The 6066-nt window shown below is 38.0% G+C and overlaps 1 pseudogene; it reads left to right on the plus strand.

Annotated features, from left to right (window-relative positions):
• The first annotated feature begins 2706 nt into the window (after nt 1-2706).
• LOC147563911 (uncharacterized) lies at nt 2707-3266 on the plus strand (annotated as a pseudogene).
• Nucleotides 3267-6066: the final 2800 nt, after the last annotated feature.

Raw genomic sequence — 6066 nt, forward strand, 5'->3', positions numbered from 1 at the left:
AATTATAAGTATATGCTTCTAGATAGCTAATGATTTACGGGATTTGAAATTTAATAACTATTATTTTCGTTCTCTTTCATTAGAATATTATTCGTAAATATATTTACATAAAAATATAACTGAATATTTCTTTTGTCATGAAAGAATTTAATTCGATTAATAAGTTGTTTTGTTGCATGTCCTGTGAAGCTCGTTCAACAAAAAAAAATGTACTGTGAAGCTCTAAATATATTGTTAATTACTATACTCACTCATATTTATCTACAAAATTATGTAATCAAAAGTGGAAATTTTGTTTAATATTTTACATTTAAAAAATGATATTTCATCTTATGCTATCCAAGAGTTCCGAATAAATTTCATTTGACCAAATTTTCTTGAAGTAGATGTGACTAATGCGTGACGGAGATTCCTCGGAATAATTCAATTGACCAAAAACAAATGCAACATGAAAGGAATAAATACATTGACATTAGGTTTCATTTTCCGAGAGATATGATTGAAGAATGTAATATCACTTGCCACAGAAGATTATCCAAGATATATGTTAATCAAGACAATTACAACTTCCAAGTTCACAGGTGTTGCAGGCGTTTGAGGGTTGGCCCTTGTAGGGCAACTGCGACGAAGACAAAGTGTTGTTTTTGTGAAGAACTGTGGTACATTCAAGTTAATGTGGACATTCAAGCTAATGTGAAGAATTAATGTCGAAAGTGTCTTCAATATAAGTCAATTATCTTGTCTTCATTGTACTAGATGTACATACTTTCTCTACATATTTAGGGAGGTAAAAAATCTAAGAATCCGAAATTCATAATGGACATCTGAGTCTGTTAGAATCTATAGGCACCCGTTTTCGATAGAGCCCATGGGCCCCTGAGTTTGTTAGAGGCCACGGGCACCTGAAATCTGAAGTCAAGTTTGACCGATTGACTCGATGAAATATAAGAACTCGAACTGGGTTCTGAAATTCTACCCGACATCTTGCTCGAGTACTATATAACGTCCATGCATATAGTATGTATTTATGCTCATGAATTAATAAATTCTTACATTTTAAATTATTTCGATATTTTCAAATATTTTTATATTATGTTAAATTTAAAATCGTACTAACATTAGGAGCATATATTTATTATGCATATATATTTTTCGATGAGATATTATGCATATATATTTAAAAATACAAGTTTGAAGGTGCCTCCCTTAGCATAAAAGCTTGCAACAAAAAATAAATCTAGTGTAAAAGCGTCGTATTCTTGAGCAGTGAAAACCCAATACTCGACTGTCATACCCGATAAACCCGAAATATTAGACGGATTTTGGACATCAGAATTTTAAAAACAACCCGTACGAGTCTGCCCGATATTCTTAGCGGAAATAAAATTCTAAAGCTCGACCGTTCTTACTCGATGGGGAGTAAGCTCGCGGTCACTCGGCCCGACCATATTCCCCCCTATACATGTGCTACAAGCTCAAAATCTGATGACCCTACTCTTACCACTAAGGTTGTGAAATGATAGATCTAAGATATTTTCGTCTATTTTTTATTATTACTATTTTCCTACTCTAAACGATTTGTCACTCAATATTAGTCATATCATCTTCTTTTTCCTTCTGCCATTTATAGTAGTATACAACAAAAATGGGAGATACGGATATTCTATCTATCAATGGGGGATCCAACATTTCGAGACAGGGGAAGGGAACTACTACTCTCAACAATAATCAACAAAAAAAAGGTTACCAACACAAATACTCTATACAATATAGAGTATTATAAGGCAAGGGTAGAGGTAGGATTTTGAATTTGTGGACTAGCCTAAAATTACATGCACATCAACTTTTCGATTCAAAACAAGTGATATGAAAATCGAAAAAAGGGATATGAAAATCAACTTAAATGGACATAAGAGGGTTAAAGCATAATTTAACATTAGTGGAGAGGTGCAACCCTAACATTCCAAAGAAAAAATTAAGAAAGTTAGTGAAGGGATTTGATTCCAATATCTCTTATACCACAACTAAATTAACAGTCACCAAACTACGGATGATTTGAATATATATTACAATATAGAAGTTTTCTAGGAGCCTCTGATAAAGGGGTAAAGGCGAACCCCTCCCTTAACAAACTTCGTTTTAAATTTGCCTTGAAGATGGGGCTTATAACACTATTAAGGGCAACTCCAATGTGGGGCTCGGGCTCCCAATTTTGGGAGCCCCTGAATTTTGGGAGCCCCGGGACTTAGAGCAACTCCAACGTTGGGTTCCCAAATCCAAATTTTGTACATGTGTGATGTACGTGTGTGAGGTTTGTGTTTTAATTTTCACCCATTAAATTTTGGCTCTAATATTTTAAATTTCAAATTTTACCAAAAATTTGGGAGAAATTTGAATTTCAAATTTTACCAAAATTTAGGGGGGTATTTGAATTTCAAATTTTACAAAAATTTTGGGGGGAATTTGAATTTTTTTTTACTTTTTGTTCACCTATAAATACAACCACTTATCCATTAAGTTTTCTACATCTTGTTTCTATATTCTCTACATTCTTTCCATCTTTTCTCTTTTACTTCAATGGATGATACTTATGAGTTAGCAAATTTGATCATTCAACAAGAGTTAGAAGATAGGGAAGATGATGAATTTTTATTTGGATTGTATCTAGCAGAGTTACAGGAAAGGGATCAATGACCACGTTGCCGTCATGTTGGTTCTGTTCCGGGTCATCGTACGATAAATCGTAACAGAAAAGAGGGTCATGAACGACTGATGCGTGACTATTTTGTTGAGAATCCACTTTATGATGCTGCTACATTCCGAAATCGATATCGCATGAGTCGTGATTTATTTCTTCATATCCTCAACACGTTGGTTGCTCATAATCACTATTTTGCACAAGAGCCAGACGCCTCCGGCAAAATGGGTTTATCGCCACATCAAAAGATAACTGCGGCTTTGAGAATGCTTGCTTATGCGACACCAGCAGATGCAATTGACGAATACCTTCGACTTGGAAAGACGACAACAATCGATTCACTACGAGAATTTGTATCAACGATCGTCAATGTGTTTGACCCTCGTTACTTAAGGTCTCCTAATGAATCTGATATTGTAGGCTTTTAACACTTGGCGAAAAACAAGGATTTCCTGGAATGCTCGGTAGTATAGATTGTATGCATTGGGCGTGGAAAAATTGTCCGACCTCATGGCACGGTGACTTAGTCTCTGAGGAACGAACCGGTCTTACCGGAACTATTACTTGACGCCCGTATACTTGCGGGTGGTGACCTATTTAGGGTAACCTTTTAGGCCCATCAAGTTTTTGGCGCCGCTGCCGGGGACTAAGTTTGAATTTATCTTATCTTATTTCTATATTTGGAAAGTTTTATTTTTGGTAAGTTTTTATTTTTGGACACTTTAACTTGCTTTTCCATTTTTGGTGTGTAGAACGCTAAGGAGCGAAGGAAAAGGCGCAACAAGGAGAGGAGCTCAAGAAGGAAAATTTACATTTTATTTTTAGTAATTTTTTATTTTTGGTGAGAGAGAGACTTTTAGACTTTCTAGTTTTTATTTTTGGTATTAAAGTTTTGACCCTAAATTGGAAGGCTTATTAAATTGTAACCGAAAACCAAAAATCGAAGCCTCGGGTCGAAATACTCAAGGGGAGAGTGGCCCGGGTCGTCTGCAAGGGTCATCGCCCGTCTGGAACGGGAGGTAATTTCTCTAATCACCCACGAAGCCCCTGTCAGTGGGTATTTGCGTGTTTTGTGTGCCTAATTGTTTTGATCGAATTGCTTAGTGTAAGCATTCTAGTAAGGGCAATAACCCAATTGAAAGATAGGAGACGGATTTCATCACCGTTCTCTTGCCCAAATAGGTAACAACATTCACGATCCCAAACTTCACTTAAAATCTAAAATTTGATTTAGACATCAGCCCCTAAGGTGACGAGCTCATAGGATCTTTGACACAATTCAGGGACTTAATTTTTATTTGGGCATTCCTAAAGGGAAAGTTCATTCAACTCTTTATAAGGTCGCCTCGAGAAGAGGAAACGTTACCAGGTTGGACGGCTATCACAACGTTTATCGTTGGTCGTCTCCAGGAGTTGTTTGATCGTAGTACTTGGACGGAGTAACCCTCATAAACATTATAGTTCAAGCTTTGTAACGAAGTAGGAGCTGTCTAGATTTTTAAGGGAAATCTGACCAACTTGTCTTTCGTCTAGATTCTGTTTAGGTTGCTTGGTGGAGTCAGACTGATTGTGTTTGCTTTCCTCTAGGGTCTTCGTAGTGATTCCCCGGTTTTTGGTTAAAAAAAAAAAAAAAAAAAAAAAAAAAAGTTTTTGAGAATATCCTTGGTCATTGGGCTCTAGTTTATGCCCGATAGATATCGTGATAAGAGAGGTCGTTTCATTAGTAGAGAAACTCATCTAAGTAATCTTCTAGCCAATCTCTCTTTGAGTGACACTATGGGTGAAAATCTAAACCAAGCCAGGGATGGAAATCCACCTATGACACTCAGGGATTACATGAACCCTACTAGAACATCTCAACCATCATGCATACAGTTACCCCACTCCACGGCTCACTTTGAGTTAAAGCCGAGCATTATCCAAATGCTCCCACTCTTCCGTGGAGTTGAGAACGAGAATCCCTACCACCATGTTAGGGATTTTGAAGAAATCTGTGGGACTATAAGATTCCCCAATATGTCTGATGAAATAGTGAAGCTTAGGTTGTTCCCTTTCTCTTTGAGAGAGAAAGCAAAATCTTGGTTGTATGCCTTACAACCTCATTCCATCACCACATGGGAAGAATTAACCAGTTTATTCCTTCTGAAATTCTTTCCCAAGCACAAAACCACCGCTTTAAGGCAAAGTCTTAATAATTTTGTGCAACAAGAAGGAGAGTCTCTCTACAAATATCTAGAGAGATTTAAAGAACTGGAACTACAGTGTCCACACCATGGTTATGAAAAGAGTAGACTAGTCCAATTTCTCTATGACGGACTAAACTATCCCACTACATCCATGGTAGAGTCATTCTGTGGTGGCGGATTTACTAATAAATCCGTCGATGACTGCATGACGTTTCTAGAAGATCTAGCTGAGAAATCCCACCAATGGGAAACTTCTAGAGGACCTCCTACTAGGGCAAATCCTACTCCAAATAAAGGCGGCATCTATAGAGTTGATGAGTCCGAACTTAAACTCGCCGCCATGACGAGAAGGATAGAAGCCCTAGAGCTTGGTCAACCTAAAGCAGTTAGGGAGGATCCCACTCAGGTCATGAGTGTTGGAAATGAATCCATCTCTTATCCGTGCTCCGTCTGTGGAGACCCATCTCATACAGGGAATAAGTGTACCCTATTCTTTGTTTCTGACGAAAAAGAGCAAGCTAATGCTCTGTATCTAAACTCTAGGCAAGATAACCGTCAGAAATATGATCCTTACTCGAACACTTATAATCCGGGTTGGAGAAATCACCCCAATTTTGCTTGGTCCGAGGGTCAAAATCAGGGTCAGGTTAGTAGTTCCATGAATCCTCCTGGGTTTAATGCTCCTAGGAATTCTTTTGCTCAAAACCAGGGTCAATCTAGTACCCAATATCCTTCTCAAAACGATGAGTCTTTAGCAGAAACCATGAGGCAATTAGCTAAAACCCATATGGATTTTACACAACAGACCAACCAGGCTATACAACAGACCAACCAGGCTTTACAACAGACTAACCAGACTGTACAAGAGACCAACCAGGCTGTAACTAGTTTAAGAACCGAGGTAGGTCAACTTAGAGAAGCCCTTAGGCAGAGAGAACAGGGTAGGTTTCCTAGTCAAACTGAGCAAAACCCAAAAGGTACACTAGGTAAACAACCAATGGATCAGGCCAATGCAGTAACCACCCTTAGAAGTGGTAGGGTAATTGACAATAAGGTAGGAGTTCCCGAAGATAGTGAACTAAACTCTGAGCAACCCACCTTACCAACTAGTGTCCCTAGTAAAGAGCCTGAGAAGGCTCCTGAGTCTGAGGAACCACCTGTAGTGCCTGAGCCTTACATTCC

The sequence above is a fragment of the Eschscholzia californica genome, unplaced genomic scaffold, assembly GCF_041429995.1.
Source record: "Eschscholzia californica isolate CP2 unplaced genomic scaffold, dmEscCali1.0.p SCAF_1, whole genome shotgun sequence".
NCBI lineage: Eukaryota > Viridiplantae > Streptophyta > Magnoliopsida > Ranunculales > Papaveraceae > Eschscholzia > Eschscholzia californica.